The sequence below is a fragment of the Pipistrellus hanaki genome, assembly GCF_964339955.1.
Source record: "Pipistrellus hanaki genome assembly, chromosome: 6".
NCBI lineage: Eukaryota > Metazoa > Chordata > Mammalia > Chiroptera > Vespertilionidae > Pipistrellus > Pipistrellus hanaki.
Genome location: NC_140508.1, coordinates 52,272,822 through 52,292,673, shown reverse-complemented (window position 1 = coordinate 52,292,673; position 19,852 = coordinate 52,272,822). Strand labels below are relative to the sequence as shown.

Genomic DNA, 19,852 nt, shown 5'->3' with positions numbered 1-19,852 from the left:
GATGCAGCCCAGTTCTAATGCATCAGGAAAATTTTGGCTGTGAGCAGCCAGTAGGGGAGTGGGCCAGCACCCTGGAGCTGACATCTACCGGAGGAAGCTGCCCTGTATTTATTCTGCGCCATTGGGGGTTGGGGGACATTTGTCTTGTTTGCAGTTGTGCTTGTGTGCAGAAGACGTAGTTCATGGACTATTATAAAATATTGTGCTCTCGTGGGAATATCTCTTCAGGAGAAGTTGAATTTTTGGAATTGAGGGGCACTTTAATTGGTAATTCTTGCCAAATTTCCCAACTAAGATAACAAAATGACATTTTACAAACCAGCAACAAACAGTCCATGTGAGTGATGGCCTTTTTTTGTGTGTGTGTCACCACTTGGTGTTATTAGTCTCTTATGACTTAGCCAGCGTGAGAGGAAACTCTCTCACTGTATTTAAAAATCTTTTAAATGGTGTCCATCATTTCTTACGTTTCCTGACCATTTTATTTTTCTTGTGAGTCACCTGCTCATTTATTTGCTCAACTTTTCCACTCAGTTTTTCTTAATTTGTTGCTTTTTAAAAACATTTGGTTTATTAGGATAATTGCCTTGTGCAATTATGTTTGTTGCCTTTTGTTTATCATTTTGTATCTTATGTCACGTGTAAATTCATTGTGCTCCAGAAATATTCAGACTGCCTATATCTGACCTGTTTCTCACAAAGTGTCTAAATTTCAGTGATCTTTGTGCATTTGAGTGGGTGGATGCATGTATAATAGTTCTCTCCATTTTTCATGTGGTTTTTGGTCTGCTTTTTCTGTCAGTTCCTGAGTAAATTTGGGACATTTATATTTTATCAGAAAATCAGTCATTTCTTTCATCCATATTATCCAATTTCTTAACCTAAAGTTTTGAAAAACATTCTTTTAATTTTCCTTCTGTAGATGGTCAGTAAATCTAATTTCCCCCATCTATGCCTTTTTTCATTAGGTCAGCTATTTATCTCATTGAGTTATCAAAGAACCAGTTACTGATTTTATTAATATGTTTTATTTTTTTTTTTTTCTGATGACCTTTTCAAGAGGCTATCATTGTGGTGGTTGCCCAGTTTGGGGGTTTGATACTTACCTGTGACATAAACCTTCCTTTAAAAAAAAAAAAAAAATATATATATATATATATATATATATATATATATATAGTTTATTGATTTTTTATAGAGAGGAAGGGAGAGGGATAGAGAGTTAGAAACATTGATAAGAGAGAAACATTGATCAGCTGCCTCCTGCAGGTCCACTACTGGGGATGTGCCCACAACCAAGGTAACATGCCTTCAACCCTTTAGTCTGCAGGCCGATGCTCTATGAGCCAAACTGGTTAGGGCTTATCCTTCCTTTTTAATTTGAGTCTTCTCCTATACTTTTGCCTTTTTAGTTTCTCAGGTTTGAGGGAGGTGTTTCGCTTCTCCCAAACCATTTATTTTCTGCTGATCTTTCTATGTGGTTATTGGCTTGCTTGTTTTATGGATTTTATTCTGTATTATTGGACATAAAGGTTTAAAATAATTAACCTTATTAGTGATTTCTCCTTTTTACCCTTAATAATTACATTATGTGATTTTAGTACCTTTTAAAAACAATGCATTAAACTTCTAATGGTATTTTTACATTCACTATTGCTTTTATTTATATTTTCCTGCTTTATTTTGTCTGCAGGTCCAGCTTTTCTGAGTTTCTTAGTTTTAGGTATCTTTTGTAGAAAACAGATAGTTGGATTTAGTTTTTACCCTATCATAGAATGTCTTTTAATAAATAAATATCTTATCTTATAAAAGAGTGATATGCAAATTAATCATCAGCTATACCTACAAGCCATGCCCACCAGCCACACCCACCAGCCAATCAGAGCAAGTATGCAAGATGGCTATGGCCACAGAGAACAGGAGGGAGGCTTGGGTTTCCCTGGCAATGGAGGAAGCCAAGCTTTCTACACACCCTGGCGGGCCCAGGCCTCCACTCAAGGGTACAAAATTTTAATTATAGAAGATACATAAATTCCAACAGAAATGGCTGCCACCTTGGAGCCAGCAGGAGGGTTGGCTCTGCTCCAGGCTACAAAGTTTCAATTGTAGAAGATAAATAAATCCCAGATACCAGGGCCTCTGCTTGGGTTGCTGGAGGGCATGGCTGGCTTGCAAACAACCACTGGCCCCTAGCCCAGGCGGCCCCCATGCCCTAAAGGAACCCCTCCTCTCCTTATCTGGGACGCACTTCAGGGCAAACTAGCTGGCCCCCACCCATGCACCAGGCCTCTATCTTATCTAATAAAAGAGTAATATGCAGATTGATCATCACTCCAAAACACAAGATGGCTGCCCCCATGTGGTCAAAGATCCTGCCCCCATGTGGACACAAGATGACTGCCACAAGATGACCAGCAGCGGAGGGCAGTTGGGAGGGACCAGGCTTGCAAGGGAGGTCAGATGGGGGTGATCAACCCTGCGGGGGAGGGAAATTAGGGATAACCAGGCCAGCAGAGGAGAGAAGTTGGGGGCAAACAGGCTGGCAGGGGAGAAATTGGACATCAATCAGACTGGCATGGAAGTGGTTAGGGGGTGATCAGGCTGACAGGCAGAAGCAGTTAGGGGCAATCAGGAAGGCAGGCAGGCAAGCAGTTGGGAGCCAGCAGTCCTGGATTGTGAGAGGGGTCCCAGATTGAAGAGGGTGCAGGCTGGGCTGAGGGACATCCCCCCCTCTAGTAGTCTATATTTTTGCTAAAAAAATTATTTTGTCTTCTTTTTTTTAAAGAACACACCTTTTATCTTATTTTACTCTTTCTCCCCCCCGCCCCACTTATCAATATTAGTATCTGAATTGCCTCCTTTTAATTTTTGAAATTAGAAGATCCACAGTCTAATGTTTATAGTTCCTCTAGTGATTATATTTATAACTTTTGCTTAAACTGTGTTTCACAATTTATCAACTTCAGTAACTCTAAGCCAGCTTCCTCTTTAAGGAAGATGAAGAAATTTGTGCCCTTTGTTACCATCTTCTCCTGTCTTCATCTGTCTCCTCTCCCCGAATTGAACTGTAATACCTTTTTTGAAGGTTGTTTAGTCTCCTATTGTTAATTTTATTATTTAACATTATAGATATTTAATTATAAGAACTGTGATAATGTGTTTATTTTACATGTAGGTCATGGGTATGTGGATTTTACTCAGTTTATGCTCACTCTGTTTACTGGGTTTAATGATTATTGCCAGATACTTACATTTTTATTTTTTTGCTGTGCGTTCTTTGAGTCCTCTTGTGGTGACCTGATGACCTGATGACCAGATTGGGAGGACGAGCTGGTGAGGACACTAATCATGTGGAGAATCAGCCTCCTGAGCCGGGAGGTGCTGGGCAAGCATCCGAGTGATGGAAATAGTCCCAGCCCAAGAGCAGAAGTTTGGGGTGTGTGTGTGTGTGTGTGTGTGTGTGTGTGGTGGCAGGCAGGTGAGGGCTGATGTCTGTGAGGTCACCAGGACAGGTCATCAGGACTGTGGATGCAGTAAGGACTCCGGGTGGGATATTCTCTCAGCAGAGTTGAGGGCCACGTTCTGGGGACCCTTCAAGGTAGTGGGGGCTCCCAGTGAGTGACTGAGAAGGGGCTGTTCGGATTGCCACTGGATGCGTGGCCATGAGACAGGAGAAGAGAGACTGGGGGCTGGGTCACATAGAAAAGGTGATGTGCTAGACACGGTGAGAGATAGAGGGGTCTGGTGTGGGGTCAGGTCCCTGGGAGGGGCTGCATGTTGTGGGATGTAGGCCAAGGACTGAGGGCAGGCGCATGTGGACATGGTGAGTGTGGGGGCACCGGACAAAAGTGCCACCAAGACTGGGATGTGCTTCCAGAGCAGCAGTGTCACCCGGCCAGCTGTCACCAGAGCTGAACTAGGATTTCAGAGTGTCTGTGAGGCGTGGGATCTCCTGTTAAAGACATAACACAATCCAGTGGGCCACCACCTCGCTGTGCAAAGAGGCCTGACCACCTGGCATGGCATGTTCCTCCTGGCCCCGGAAACACTTGGTGTGGCTCCCATGGAACTGGCTGTGGAAAGGGACAGGTCCTGTCTGTCTGCTCAGAGTAGGCACTTGGGTCTCACCTGGAAAAGTCAGGGGCAAAGAATTCAGCCTGCAGGGTTGAGGCCCCTCCTGTAGTTCAGGGAACAGGGCTAGGCAGAGAAGCGCCCTGTGTGAGGGGGTCAGGGGCATGTGGAAGCAGCTCAGCCTTGTCACCTTTTGTGGGGCTGGGACACTCCTGAGTGTCCTGGCAGCACACTCCTGAGTTCAGAAGGTTGAGGGTTTATTGAATGTCATAACTCATGAACTGATGATACATCCTGCATATTGATAAAATTGTTCTTTAAATGTTTTTAATAGTAATAGTAATAGTAATAGTAATAGTAATAGTAATAGTAATAGTAATAGTACCGTATTTTCCGGCGTGTAAGACGACCCCTTAATTTTTACAGTTAAAACAGGTTTAGGCCTGTATTCGCTGTATAAGACTACCCCCCACTTCCGAGGCAACACCAGTTCTTTTTTTTTTTAATAGACCGCCTCTCTGACTCTGGCCAATCTGAGCAGGCTTTTTACTAGAACACAGTGTAGCTTCATGTACAGTGTACAGTGTAGTTTCATGTACACTGTGTTCTAGTAAAAAGCCTGCTCAGATTGGCCAGAGTCAGAGAGGCGGTTTATTAAAAAAAGAACTGGTGTTGCCTCGGAAGTGGGGGGTAGTCTTATACAGCGAATACAGGCCTAAACCTGTTTTAACTGTAAAAAAAAAAAAGGGGTCATCTTATACGCCGGAAAATATGGTAATAGTAATAGTAATAGTAAAATAGTAACAGTAATAGTATTTCTAACTGTGTTTCCTATTTCTTCTGGCCAATGGATTTGGTGAGGAATAATGTAAATCAGTATCTTTGAGGTGAGTAGAATAAAACATCTGAAAGATATCTTTTAATTAAGCAGCTTACTTTTAAGGAGAATAAAGGACTATGGGAGGAATTTAAAAAAACAGTTTTCTTGAACTTGATGGAAACATTTTCAAGGGCAGGGTAATTACGCCTTACAGAAGGAGGGGTTTATAGAAAAAATATAGATCAGACAACCTGAATGTGAATTTAAGTCAGAATTCCCTGCTTTTGGCCCGAGGGTGGTTGTAAAATGTTTGTAACAAAAAATGAAATGGATTAAAATTCTCAGGGTACACCGAAGAGCACAGAGTGGGGTTGGTGTGGGACTCCCAGCCGGGAAGAAGTGGGCGTTCCAGAGCTGGGTCATAGAAGAAAGGGCTCCTTGGAGCCCACACCACAGTGTCTGCATCCAAAATAACTTGACCTTGGAATTTGTGGAGCAGCTAGTGAAAAGGAGGGACCCAGTGAAGCAGGTTTGTGCTGGATAGAAGTATACCCTTTCTGGACCTCTCCCTTACAGCTACGGGTTAGAATTATATTCTCCAAACTTTCGATTTAGATCAAGGGCTAAGTTAAAGGTTGGGGGGTGGTGTGGTGTGGAAAGGGACGTTTTCTGTAAGTTTGTTGGCCCAGAGAACTCATAGCAAAGAACATGAAGTGGAAAAGGGTAATCCACCAGCAGGCTGCTCTGAATTTGGCACAAGAAAATTGGCTGCCTCATCTAGAAAAAAATATATTTTTTGTCTAACAGTCCCGGATTCCAGTGATGGCCTTGGACACATAGAAGTCTAACAACCTCATTTGGGATTATGCTGTTTCATGAGTAACATATTTCACCTGGCTGGTGTGGTTCAGTGGTTGAGCGTTGACCCATGAACCAAGAGGTTACCAGTTCGATTCATGGTCAGAGCATGTGCCCAGGTTTTGGGCTCAATGTTTTTCTCTCTCTAACTCTACCTCCCCCCCCCCAAAAAAAAAAAAAATAGTGATGTATTTCATGTATTTTTCATAATTTACCTAATGAAGCCTTTAAATAGTATTCATTTATACTTTGTGTGATGATTTTTTTAAGGTGGTACAGTGTCAAAGTATTTGAAATGATTGCAAACATTAAAAACCTACTATATAAATTTATTTTGAATTTTTATTGAGGTAAAAATATATACAAAAAGAATTTGCCATGGTGGCGATTTTTAAGTGTATAAGTGAATGCCTATATTGGTTTTTATAATGAATGAACATTCGTTGAGAGAAACATTGGGCAACTGTCTGAGGTTCTGAGTGCAGTGTGGCTTCACCTTTCAGAGTTCCGGGCTTCGGAATTACACAAGATAAACATATCAAGTGAAGGCTCTGCTTAATGCCAACATGAAATTTTATTTTAAAAAATATTAAAGTTTCTGTCTGGGCAGGAGACTAAAGTTACCATAATCCCTTTTATCCACAATGTGGATCCCTGGGCCCCGCCCAGCAATTCCACTGAATTTCTTCTCATACTGAAAGAAGGCACTCTCCCCTGGATGCAGTCAGTCATGGAAACTCTGACTGGAGTTTTGGTTATTTCAATGCAGAGGGGAAAATATGTGATCTAACATCATGAGTACTTTCTTTGAACTGTCCACTCTGCATAACACACACATTCATAGACCTTTACTACAACTTATTTTTAAAAAGCCCACTAAATATAAAGACATAGCGAGTTTTCTCAGTTATATATATATATATATATATATATATATATATATATATATATATATAAAAAACAGGACAGCAGGTCCTTAATAATAATAAGTTTGGGTATAATTTGGGGCTGGTGACTTCAGCCCTGCACCACGGTTGCTAATTTTATGTTTTGCTGCGAGAAGGGCAGAGCTGTCTTCCAGCCAGGGCAGCGTTAGCACCCCTCATTTGACATTAGTTATTTATATTCAGGCGTACAGGACTACACATGTGGAAACACTGATAGCTTCCCTTAAAAGAACACACAAAACCATTCGAGAATGGCCTTTGAATGCCTTTACAGTCAGCTTAGGAAGTCGGTGATGTGACTGTGCTTCCCGACCTCCAGTTCCTCCCAGTGCATGTTCTTTATCAGTGCTGCACGTCCGTGGTTCAGGGTCTCTGATTCAGAGACATGCGGATATGTGTGTGCAGTGGTGAGAAGACGGGTGCTGTTCCCAGGGCTGTCCTTGGCTTTGAGGACTCACCCATAGCATTCATGGGAACTCTGCCCAACCTGCTGTGTGTGCCCCTGTGAGAGTTTTTGCTGCAAAAAACAGCTCCTTGTGATGGATGGTTTTCCTGGTACGTGGGCCCGGGTCTGCCCGGATCACCAGCGTGGAAGGACATTGCCAGTCCTCATGTTGGCATCTCTAGTTTCAGAAAAACACATTTCTGTGAAAGTGGGAAGCGGGTTCCGTGTGTCTGTCGACCTTTTGGTCCATCAGAGCCAGCTCCAGCTTTCCTGTTGTCACGTGCAGACCAGGTACTGCCCCCTTCACAGGGACACTTGGTGTCTGCGGACACTGCAGGGTTGGTTGGCAGGTGCGTGTGGACTGGGGTTCATTGTCACTGCAGGAGGTCTCATCCCCACTTAGGGCTGTGGGCTGTGCTGCAGTCACCCCGAGGGCGGGCTGAGGACTCGGAGGGAGAGACCAGCATGAAGAAGCAGGTCACGCTCTCCAGTGGTGACTTAGTACTTAGGTCGCTGCCTCGAGAGTCTGTGCTGCTGCTGGCTGTCACTCACAGATAGGACGAGAAATCCCCTGTCTACAGGCACTAACTTTATAGGTTTTTGATCCTAGCTGTCCTCTGTGTGCTTTTATTTATTCTGAGGACGTCTGGACTTTGGTGGGCACACAGTACGATAGACGGATCGTGTACCAGAGAAATGCACACTTGAAACCTAGATGATCTTATTAACCAACGAGACCCCCAATCCATTTAATTAAAAAACTAACCAACCAAATAAACACAAAACAGAACATAAAACAGCTATAGCCCAGAGCGGCCTGGTGCATTTGCATCCATTTGCTTTTTTCTTAAAGAAAAAAAAATTGGCAAACTTTTCTTGAGAAAGTGACTACTTAAATATGAACTTTGCACATTTCAGACTCGGTGGGGTGGGGCGGATGGCGTTCTCCCTGGTCCCCAGCGTGGCAGCTTTGAGGGGAACACGCCTGGAGGGTCTCGTTACTCATTTACATGTCCACCCGAAGGTCAGGCCAGGTTCCCGGAGCACGCCTTCCTGTTGGTGTTGCAGACCTGGGGGAAGCATCGGAGCTAAAACAGTTCTCCCTTGACCTTGGGGCAGGGTGGCTTTTCCCGGCGTAGCTGGAGAAGGGTTTTGTGGAGATGGATGATGAAGAGAAAAAAACAAAAACAAACAAACAAACAAACAAACAAACAAAAAAACCAGAACAAGAACATTCGTTGTGAGGCCTCCTGCTCCCTCTTTTCATGAGTGTCCAGGGTCACAGAGTGAATTAGAGCCAGCTCCTCGGAACTTTCCCCCGAGAGACCAGACGACTGTGTCAGCAGATCTGAGCTTGGTGCCCGGTGGAGGCTGCACTTTCATTTTTGTTATCTGGGAAGGAGCGGGTGGAAGGGTATGAGTTTGCATATAAGTAAAACTAATGCTACTCCCCCCATCACCAACACACACACACACACACACACACACACACACACACAAACACTCACACCCGCCCGCCTCTGGTGATTTTGGGCAGAGGGCTGCAGAGATGCAGAGAGCACCCTGTCCCTTCTGGGGGTGCCGCCTGGGGACGGGGCCCCTGGATCACAAACCCCTGAGTGTTCCCTCCTTCCTGTGTGTGTGGGTCTCTCTGGGAAAGGGGAGAGGCGAGAGGGAAAGGTTTCAGTGTTTGTTGGGCAGGACTTCCTTGAGCGAGGTCACTAGCCTGTCTGCACACCGTGTATGCCAGTTGTGTGTGTGTGGACTCGTGTGTGGCTTCGGAGTGTCTACCTCAGTGGACATTCTGGGAGCTGAAGCGTGTTGGGCTCGCAGCTCCTTATAAGGAGAGGAACGGTGGTGCCGTCTTCCCTTCCTGCAGTTGTGTGGATTGTCATTTGATTACAGTGGTGAGATGGCTTGACTTGCATGAGTCGGAAGGAGTCTCTGAGGTAGAGAAACTGCCGGCGGCCTTGCTGTCTGGGTGGGCCCCTCTCAGCCCCCGGCCTGGGCAGGTCATTGTGGTCACGCCGTGTGGAAAACTGTCCCTCTGTGACAAACACATGTTCAAGATGAATATAGAAGCCAAAGGGAAAGCATTAACTTTGATATTAATGTGAAAGACATTTGGACGCTAACTAGGGTCAGAAAAGAAAGCTTATACATTTTATCTCCAAATTTGGTGACAATCATTTGACTTTACTGTCAGAGCAGTAGGGACAGAGAATCGCCTGCAGGGATGAGGTGGGCACCTGTCTTTGCGGGTGCAGATGCCCAGGTGAGCCCCCCAGGATCTGCCACATTAAATGGGGTGATCTGGGGCTTCTCCAGGGAGGTGTGGCCCCGGCGTGGGAGGCACTGGCCCCTCGGTCCTCTTCGCGGTGAGAAGGCTTTAGACGCCTTGCCCACACGTCCATGCGTGCCACACCGATGGCCCCTTTTTCAGTGGACAGAGAGGTGGGAAAGCAGGTCATGTTCCCTGGAGGATGCTGTCCCGTTGATGCTGGGGGCTGGGTCCCCCTTAGAAACGCAGCCTGTGCCTGGTACTGTGGTCTTCGGGAACCATCACTGGCGCATCAAGGTCAGCAGGTTGTAAAATCAGTTCTTGCCTCTCTGTTACTTTCGGAAAAACACAGGAATACACATCACTGGCAAACAAGGAGACACACGGGGGCCCTGTTTGGGGATGTGTGTCCCTTTCTTTCCCCGTAGCTTTTTTTTTAGTGATGTCTTTCCTGGGCTGTGCTCAGACACAGTAGGCTGGTTATGCAAATCTGGGGAAACTCGCCCCGAGTAATAACAGAGTGACCGACCCTCCGCGGTGTTTCACGAGCTCTGCGAGGCTTATTCAAAGGAGAGAAAAGCAGTCCATCCGATGGGGCCCCGGTTTTTGTTACTGGCTGGCGGCCGACCGACCTGTCAGCTGCCAGAAACCTTGCCTCCCATCCCAGGGAGGTGGATTTGGGCTCCGGAGGGTCATGGTCCTCCCTGCTTGGCTGATGGCGATTATTCTGATCACTCTCGTGGCCCCGATGTGGGTTTTGTACTTGGGATGCAGCCCTTTAAGGGGAGGTCGTAGTGTAGTTGGTAACTTCTAAATGGAAGTTCAGCGTCATTCAACATTTGGGCGCAGTTCGCCACCTGCTTTCTAGGAGGGTCACGTTCACGGCCCGTGTGACCCGGGTGGCGTTATCTGGGTATTAGCGCCTCCCAGTTGTTAGTGGACTCATTCCTTGCCTCACACTGATGGCCGTGAGCAGAAGAAGCTCCAGTGATTTGGATGTGATTTCATTTTTGGGGACTGGTGACAGGGTTCCCTTCCCTGTGTCTTTGTTCATTCGAATGTGGCCATCTGCTGGGGTCTCGGCACTTGATCCCACCATCCTCATCAACACAGGACTGCGGTCACCGGGATCTCCCTGTTGGAGACAGCCTCTGCCCTCCGAGACAACTGCTGATGTCCCGCACAGCGGCCAGCCCTGGTTGGCCTTCTGCAGACAGAAGCCAGCTTGTTGCCCAATGACATCCTCCCGGCCTTAGGCCAGAAGGCATAGAGGGCAGAGGCAGGTTGTGTGTGGAGCATCCTGACGGTGTTATTTCAGACCTGAGGGAAGTCAGTGCCAGAACATCTGAGGGAGAGTGGGAGGTGGCTTTGCCCGTTAGGTCCCCAAGACTGTGCAGACAAAAGGGAGGGTCCTGAGTGGGGCATATGGGCTGCTATTTCCAGGGGTCACCAGCTTGACCTACAAGCCCTTCCTGAGTTGGTTCATGGGGTGCGTGTGTGTGCATTGGTGGTGGCGAGTGACGCTGTGTCTGGAAGGAAGGCCAGATGTCCTTAGACGATGTGGTGGACACTGTCCGTGTAGGCTGGGTTCAGCAAGGAGCTCTGAGTCCCAAATGCCAGTGGGGTAGAGGTGACCTCCGGTGGGTCATGGGCAGGGATGTGTATGCAGAGCCCAGAGGGCCAGTGACCCAGGTACTGGAACCTTTAGGAAGGCGATGTTTCTGGGATGGGGGTGTGTTCCATCAGGGGTGGTGTTGGAACTGGACACAGTGCTCCCTCCATGTGTGGTGGGTTTCTGAGCAGGTGGGTTTTTGGGTTATGCACATGCCTGTACATGCACACGTGTGCACAAGCACCGCCGTCCTTTGCCTGCCTGCAGTGCCCGGCAATCTGCTCCCTGCATTTGCCCCGTACAGACCCGGGACAGGGGACCTGGATTTGGATGTGTGTTGTGTGCTTGGGGTGGGGGGTGGGGGGTGGGATGAGAAGAGCGTGAGGGAGGAAAGGGAGAACAGTGACAGAATGAACCCCTTAGAGTGCACATGCACCACCATTCCGACTCTCATCGTTAGGATGGACGTAGCTGGAACCGAATGGATCTGGGCCGTGGTCTCTGGGTTCTTTGGAAAATGCTTGCAGCACCTGGCGTGGCTGTTGCTCTCGCTCTGATGGCCACCGGATGTTCCTAGCTCGTTAAGCTATGCCCCCAGACTGTCCAGCCTGGGCTGGCTGGCAGATCCGAAACTTCAGGGTCCTTATTTGTCCTCTCCGAGGACCGGGCGTGGGGTGGAAGCCTTGAAATTCAACAACGTGCCTTGTAGCATTTTACGTTTACTTTTTACCAGAAGCTGTTGCTGGGTACGATGCTTTCGCTTAGGAAAAAGTCCTTTCTCATTTCTGCAATGTCACTTCCGGTGCAGTAGCGCTTTCTTAGCGTGGATGGCCGAGTAACACAAAAACATCACTATAGGGAATGAGTGTGGACTCTTGCTTGTGGATTCTGTTTTGTTCCTTTCGAGAAAAGTATAGGTGGTCTTTCATCTTCAGAAGGCAGGAGACCTTACAGTGATGCATCATTTGATGATGCATGAAAAATACATTGTTGGACAGGCAGGCCGCATAAATCCTGGGGCAACGTGACATCATGTTCTGTGGGGAACCGCTCTTCGTAAACAGGCTCTGATAGATCGCTCTCCCTAAGAGGCAGACAGTCCAGCTGCTTTCAAAGGTGCTGCGTGCATTAGCGATAAAGTGGGTCACGTTGCAGTGGTTACCGGCGCTAGTGGGTCTGGAAAATTTAAACTGGTTAACGTGTACGCATGCTGTCCACTGTGCGTACAGCAAGGCCTTTGTGGAAGGTTTGTGACCTTGTATGCTTTTGCTCACCTTAATGTATTGCTTGGTGTTTGTACAGTGGCCAACAACATCTTCAATAATTTCTTGCATGGTATGCCTTTCAGTGAAAACAGACTCAACTCAGGGTATCGTTACAGAAAATGTGTATGAGCCATGGGTTAGAATTCAGCAAGATCGATTATCAGTGTGCTTGCTTTTCCCCTGCGTGCTCCTAATGGAGGGGTTTTTGGGGGCCGAGTTCTGCGCCAAACAGCACACCTGGGGAGGTAATGTTTAACAGCGGTTTATGGCTTCCTGCACGTAATGGTCTCCCTCTGTATTCCCAGGCACAATTCTTTCTTTCATTTGATGGTGGGGACTTCTAGGCCGTTTCACAAAACGCACAGAAGAAAGAGATAATGGGAGATAGGTATTAATTGCAGCCTGTTTTCTTATACTGAGAGAGACGTTGGTTTTGGGCAAGAGGCTGGAAAATAGGTCAGTGTGCTTGAGTTGGGGGCAAATACAGCCTTTTGTTTTTTTTACATGGAGTAAAATACGGTTTACTTATAAAAACAAATTTCAGTTATAATATGTTTTGCAGCCAGCTAATGGGAATTTAAAAAAAAATTGTCCAGTTGACCAGGAGGTGTTGCATAGTGAGGAAATATAGTGTCTCCATACATGATTGATTGTTTTCACTGCTGGTAATTTAAATTTTTTTTTTTAAAAATTAGATACTGAATAGGTAGTTTTAGCACTTTTGGGTTTAGGGTCAGGAAAAAAAGCTATCAGCTACTTTTCAATGGGATGTTCGCCCTCCTTCCATGCTTGTTTTAAAAATAGAAATTTACGCACCTTCGCTTTCACTGGAGTTCGCCAAGTTTTCAGTGTTTCTGAGTTACTCTGAATGTGGCTGGTGGCTGCAATCATCTGGGTACAGGGTGCAAAAAGAGTCAAAACTAGAAACTTGTTGCTTCTGTGGTTCGTGGAGGGAGCAGCCAGTGATTTGTTCTCTGTTGGTGTGAAAAGCCGAGCAGCCAGCCCTCCGTGACGGCAGTCTTTGCTGGAGCTGCCCTGTTTGGGGGAGATGCAGTTGTTCGCTTCTGGGAAATGGGGCTTTTCACGGAACCATTGCCACGATCATGGCACTAGCTTGCCTTCCCTCCAGGGAGCAGGGTACTGCTAGGTTTCAGCTCTTCTGGACAACCAGGGTGCCCTAACAGGACAGTTGCCTGCAGAACGTTAGGGAGTAAGTTCTGGGTCCTTTCCTTTTGTGATGCAGTCACTACTTAAGAGGATGGGAAACAGTGACAAGTAGGTGACACGAACGCATTGATTTTGGAGAGCAAAAGAAAAGCAAGTGAAAGGACACTTCTTTCGATATAAAAATTCCCTCCTTCATTTTCACACCGACAGCTTTTTATTAAAGTCTCCATAATTCCGTAACGTGGGGTTTTTCAGGATGTTATTAACATCTGGGGAAAGCGGACTCCCACATGCTCCTTGGTTGGTTCTTGGACTTTCTGAAAGTGACTAGTAACTATATTGCTCACTCATCTGCCCGTTTTATTCCCCTCCCTTAAGGTCAGACTGGACTGCCAGTCTTTGTATTTAATAGAAGGACATCAGGACAGCTGCTAATGTTAATGCTCATATACATTTGCCTTTGGAAATATATTGGTCCTTCTGTTTGTATCTTCTACCTGGAGGTGAAGATGGAGCTTTTCTCTTCCAAGCCAGGAATTCCTTTGGGTTCTTGAGAGACGGTGGCGAGCAGCTTCATAAAGGGTAGCCCACTTGCAGGCCACCCAGGCGTGTTTGCTGTAAATGGGCGCTGATTCCAAAGCTGTGGCCTGTGGCTCACAGCACCGAGGCTAGGCTTGCTTAGGAGGCCAGGGAACTTGGGTAATGTAATCTGATAGTGGACAGGAGTCACCCTGTTATATTTGGGGACGAACTTGGGGTCTGCTTTGATGTATTTGGCGGCGTTTAATGATGTAAAGGAGACCTTTCGATTGAGAAAAATGGAACTTTGTCGCCGTCCTGTCCATGGCTCCTTCCCAGCACCTCTTGCCCCGAACAGAAAGTGCGCGCCTCATCTTGGCGGTGTTTTTGGCGGAAATGTGGAGCCCATTGCTGTCTGGAGGCTGGGAGGGGAGGCTGTTATGGGCAGTGTGTGTCCTTGGACCCTGGGATGGTGGGTTTGTGTCCTTTACTTTCCTAGGGGAGGTGAAGGTGGGGGATCCTGGTAGCCTTTTTATTCATTGCTTCTTATGAGAGTGGAAATGCAGCTTGCTCATAATGGATTATTGATTGGTCTAAGCGAGGCAGCTTCGAGACCCTGCCATCAGGGTCCTTACTCTCCGGGCAGTGAAAGCCTCGCTTCATGGAGCCACAGGGACCCTGGTCTGGGGACTATAGGCCTGGGATTGTTAATCTTGGGCAGATTGGTGTGTGGGGAGAGGAACTCCTCATTGTTGTTCTGGAATTTCTCCCCATTTGTCCAGAGAATGGGCTTTTTGTCTCCGCAGTTGATAAGCGGGTGCAGGATGTTAATGATGTATTTTAATTCATGGCTCATAATACTACAGTGTAACCAGTAAAGCTCCCTTCATTGTCTGCAGAGGAACAAACGCCCAGTATACTGAGCACACTGGGCCCCCAGCACTGGGCCTGCCCTGTGGCCAGAGTCCCCTTCAGAGACACACCAGGCCTCGCTGGAGACTTCTCTTTTTATTCTGCGGTGTGCCTTTGCAGCCATAACACACCCTGTCTATGTCCAGAGCCGTCTGTCTATCTGTCTGCTGAGAGCAGTTTTCTCTGTAAGGGCATCACTGTCCCTACCTCCCCCATTCCCTGCATTTCACAGCTGCTCCTAGTAACAGTGCTCTGGAGAGGACAGGTCCCCAGGCCCCTGCCTCTGGCTCTGACTTTACCAGCTCTGCCCATGGTCCCCCGGCAGCTGACCAGAGGGGGAGAGAAGGGAAGTGACCACACAGCTTTGAGAAACCAAAACGACTTTTTTTTTTTACTATCATGCTGTGGTGAATTAATGAACTGGAACTAAAAAATACCCACCTGGAGAGCTCTTGGAAAAACCACAGGAGCTTCGGGTTTGCTCCCTAACCTGAACAGCGGGGACCCTGGTGCACCCTGTTCCTGTGGACCCTTCCAGCCGCCTCCGTGTCCACTAGTTCCGCGCAGGCTGCTTTCAGAACACTGGCAGAGCGGCTTTGCTATGGAAATTACTCTGGATGCTAGAGGCCATTTGGAAATCAGCCTTCTGGTTCCTTTTTCAGGAGAACACTTGGATAGCATTGGCTTCGACAATTCCAGGGGAATCAGTACAAAACCCGTCGGCTTTGACTTAGTGTTGGTTTCGTTTACAGAGCAGAAGGTGGCAAGATTGTGTGTAGATTCAAAAATGTGCTTATTGTTTAACAATAGAGGATAGTCACCTTTCCTTCTGATAATACCGTGTTTGACTGGCTGGGAAAGGGTGCTTTAAAACCTGGAAGGAAACCCTCACCAACATTGCTGGTTTCTGTTGGGGGAGGGGTCCCGGGGACCCCCCAGGGAGCAGGGCTGGCCCAGTTTGGCTGGTGGTGGTCACCCTGCGCAGTCTGCAGCCATGGGGCTCCGGGTGTGTCTCTGGGCGAGCCTGAAACATCAGCGGGCGATCCCTTAAAATGAAATCCTGCTTTGGTTTTAAACGGTTACATATTACTCAGATGCTTTTACTTTCTTTGAATTTCACACACTCCAGTGAACAGAAGGTACTTTCCTAACTGCATGACTTAGAGCCCTCTGAGCTTCCTGGGGGCCTCTGCAGGGAGAGGGGGAAGTGGGTGGGGGAGGGTGGGGAGTGGTGGAACAAGTTAGGGAGGGATGAGAGGGGTGGGAGAGGGGAAGGGGTAGGAGGTGTAGGTTAAGTTGGGGAGCGGAGGGGTTAGGGGTGCTGTAGAGGTGGTGGTGGTGGGGAGATGTGGGACAAAGGGCCCACAGGAGTTGTGCTCTCAATTGTGTTACTGGGTTTCCAAATGTGAATCATTTTTTCTTTTTGTGAAAAATATTAACAAATCTGCAAAAATAGGAAGAGTAATACTAAACCTGCACGGCCCTGACCCAGAGAGGCAACAATGTGCTTTCTCTCTTTGGGTAAACGGCCTGTAGAGTAATGGATCACAGGCCTCCAGAAATGAGCCCATTTTCCCACTTTAGCCCCCGACACGAGTGACCCCGCAGAAGTCATGGTAGCTCTCAGTATTGTCTGCTGCCCCGTCCAGCCCACAGGGAGGTTAGTTTTCCTGCAGGTCCTGGAACTGGGCCTGCTGGGCGTCTGCTGTGGTGGCCGCAACTGCTGGCGGGAGACCTGGTGGTTGTGTTGAAACCTTTTGTGAAGCTGTGGGCCCAGGTGTTACTGGGGAGTGGTTCTGGGCTTGCTTCCTAAGCTCTTGTTTGCCCTTCTGAATTGATCAAACCAGGTATTGTCATTGCCAGTGACAAGGTATATTTGGGCACTACACTGACATTTCATTCATTTATTCCACAATTACTAATTAATTATAATACTTGACTTATCTGGAGCATTTAATGTGTGTTAAACATTCTACCTTGCTTGCATTAATTTAAACCTCACAAAATACTATACTGTGGATACCAGGACCACCATTTCCATTTTGAAGATGAAGAAATGGGCTGGGGAGCAGAGAGGTTGAGACACTTGTTCAGGGTCGCACAGCTGATCCAAGTGAGTGGCAGAACAGGATTCCACTCCCGTTTGTCTGACCTTTAAGCTCAAGGTTGAGACCTTTCCCAGCGCCCTGAGCCGCACTGTGTGATTGGTTCTGTGCTCGTGTGTGGGATTTAGTGGGGAGAAAGCTCGATATTTTGCGGGCCTGCCCTCACAAAATATATTGTCTAACATACGATTGTGTGATGGTATAAAGAAGAGGGAACAGTAATGTGTCCAGATGTGTGTTGAGATGGGGCTGGACCCTGCAGAGTGCCGGGTGGGGCCACTCCAGGGGCCCAACTTGAGTCCCATGATACAGGAGCTCAAGTGAGGCCCCGGGAAGATCAGTGACTGATGTGTGGCAGGGCCCACAGCGACTGTGAGTGTGTGTTCTGCTGGGGTGCGGCAGGACATGAGGTTATGAACTGGGGTTTGGGGGGCATGTGTTCTCGGTGCAGGATAATAGCTCTTTAAACCCGGGGGGGGGGGGTTTGGCCTCATCTGTCAGGTGTGAACACTTGTGCAGGTGGCCGTCTAGGGCTGCCCAGACATGCATTCTGCAACTGCAATTTTGGCTGAGATGGGAGGGGGTGTGGATTCAAGACCGAATTAGAGATACAGAGAACAGGATGAGCATGCTTACAGGATGCTGGGAGACAGAGGTTAGGGCTGGGGAAGACCTCTGGTGCTGGGGTTGGGTCCTTGGGACGGGGGAGTCCCTCTCACCCCTAAAGTTTAGCTCAGACCATCTATTCCCAGACTCCCCTGGACTCCTTTGCAGCCATAACACCCCAATGCAGGTCATCACTTCCCTCCCTACCCTTCGGAAATTTCCACTTGCCCTGCAGGGGCACCGCCGGCATCCTTTTCCCTCACCGTGTGTACTTTCGGGTTCCTAGAAGCTAAGCCTGTTTCTTAGTCACAGTCGATGGTTAAATTCCCAGGGCAGCTGTCTCACAGTAGGCCCTCAGGGATTGTGATGGACCCGTTGTTTAGTGGGAGCCTGCAGGCAGCACTGGGCCGTGGGTCCTGTGGGATTGGACCTTGGTGAGGCTGCACAGGGTTCCTGACAGGCCCTCTGGCTGCGTTCGAGTGCTTTTCCCTGTGGCGCGTGTCTCAGGTGCTAGGTGTGCGGGACCGGCTCTCACAGGAGTGCCCTAGGACAGGTGGTGGGAACCAGTCCCCTGGTCGGTGGGTCACCGGCTGCGGGAAGTGACCTCTCTGTGCTGAGGCCGAAGATGCAGGTCCCAGGGTCCTCACTTACAGAAGGGTGTGTGTTTTTTTAGCTGAAACAGCTACCCACAGATTAAATTTACCTGCAGTCAGTGTTAGCGGTCCCGGGAAAGGCTCTTACGTCTCCAGGGTAGGGCGGCAGCCTGACATATGTATGCAGCCCTGCCGCTGCCTTTCTCTGTGCGCTCACAGGCTGATTTCTTAAATACGTTATTTCCATGAATTTTATGTTCTGTCCCCTAAGCCCCTCCCCATGCCCATTAGAATGCATTCTTAGGTTATGAACACACATTCTTAGTTTCTTCAGTAAACATGTTATTTTTTTTTCTATTTTTATAAATATTAAATTAACTTTTTTTTTTCAAAATAAATTTCATTTTGAAAATTACATAAAGGCGTTTTCAAAAAGTAGCTTCCAACTCTTTATTCATCTCTAGAGAAACACACACATACACACACACACACACACACACACACGGAAACATCCATTGGAAATCTATTTTAAAACCCTAATCAGCAAGCCATTTTTATGCCTAAACAATGAAATTACAGTCTTGTCTGGCAAGTTCCCAGTGATGGCCTTGGGAAGAGCGTGTAAGGCAGTAACAACAAAACTCTGATTCATTCTGGGCAAAATATGTGGTCAGCGGGGCTGAGCTTTGTGCTTTACGCATGTCTGTGGTGACTTGTCTCATGTCAGCTGAGACACATGGACATGTGTTGGCTCTCTACCCCCACCCCTCCTCGTAGCATCTGTGTTACCCGGAGGTTTGGGAGTGTGAACCACTCCCCACAGGGCCACAGTAAATGGGGAGAAAGCATTTGAGGACACCCCTCTCCCCCACTCCCTGGCTCCCAGAGGCTGAGGGGCTTTTAAAAAATAGGACAGCAAAGCCCTTAGTGCCAGGAGGGCTGATAACATCCCCATAACCCTGTCTCTGGGATGGCGGGATGGCTGCCCCGGGCCCATTTTTAAGTGCTAAGTTCTGATGACAGTGTTCTTGTTCTTTTTCTATTTTTTTTTTTTTTTTTTGAAAATAAAGGATGACTGTGTCTTAAATGGCATTTTTTGCTGACAACTAAAAGAACAGTCACAGAGGTCTGTTGATTTGGCCACTCAGGGGAGCCAGTGGCAGGGAATTACGTTTTCACTGGTGGCTGAAAGGTTTGCAGAAAACCCCATCCGTGGACTGTGGGCACTGGGAGGGGCTGCCGAGTGGGCTTCCTTCAGGGCAGGAGGAGAACCAGCCCTGCCCCCAAGAAGCCAGGTGGGCCCTCCGTCCCTAGCTAGCCTGTCAGAACTCTGTCCTGAAAGATGCAGTGTCTCCCACGTACATGCTCACGGTGCACGGTCTGCCTGTACTCTGCTTATCACACGTCAGATGGAAATGCTTGTTTTTTTGGCACATGGTTGCTTTTCAGTGTGGACTGTCGCAGTGGGCCCATTTGGTGGCGTACAGGTGTTTGGTTAGGTTTCCCACAGGGTAGAGGCTTGCCCACTCTGTGCCTTGGATCGTGCACAGGTGCCTGGAGGAGCGGCTCAGACCGGGGCCTGTCCCTCATTCTCTGGAGGGCAGATGGGCATGAAGGTGACAGTGATGACACATCTGCTGTCACCAGGGAG

The 19,852-nt window shown here is 47.7% G+C and overlaps 1 protein-coding gene across 5 annotated transcripts in view; it reads left to right on the top strand.

Moving 5' to 3' along the window:
* The window catches only part of ZNF516 (zinc finger protein 516), an 87,395-nt gene that overhangs the window by 19,936 nt on the left and 47,607 nt on the right, over positions 1–19,852 (top strand). The window lies entirely within an intron of this gene.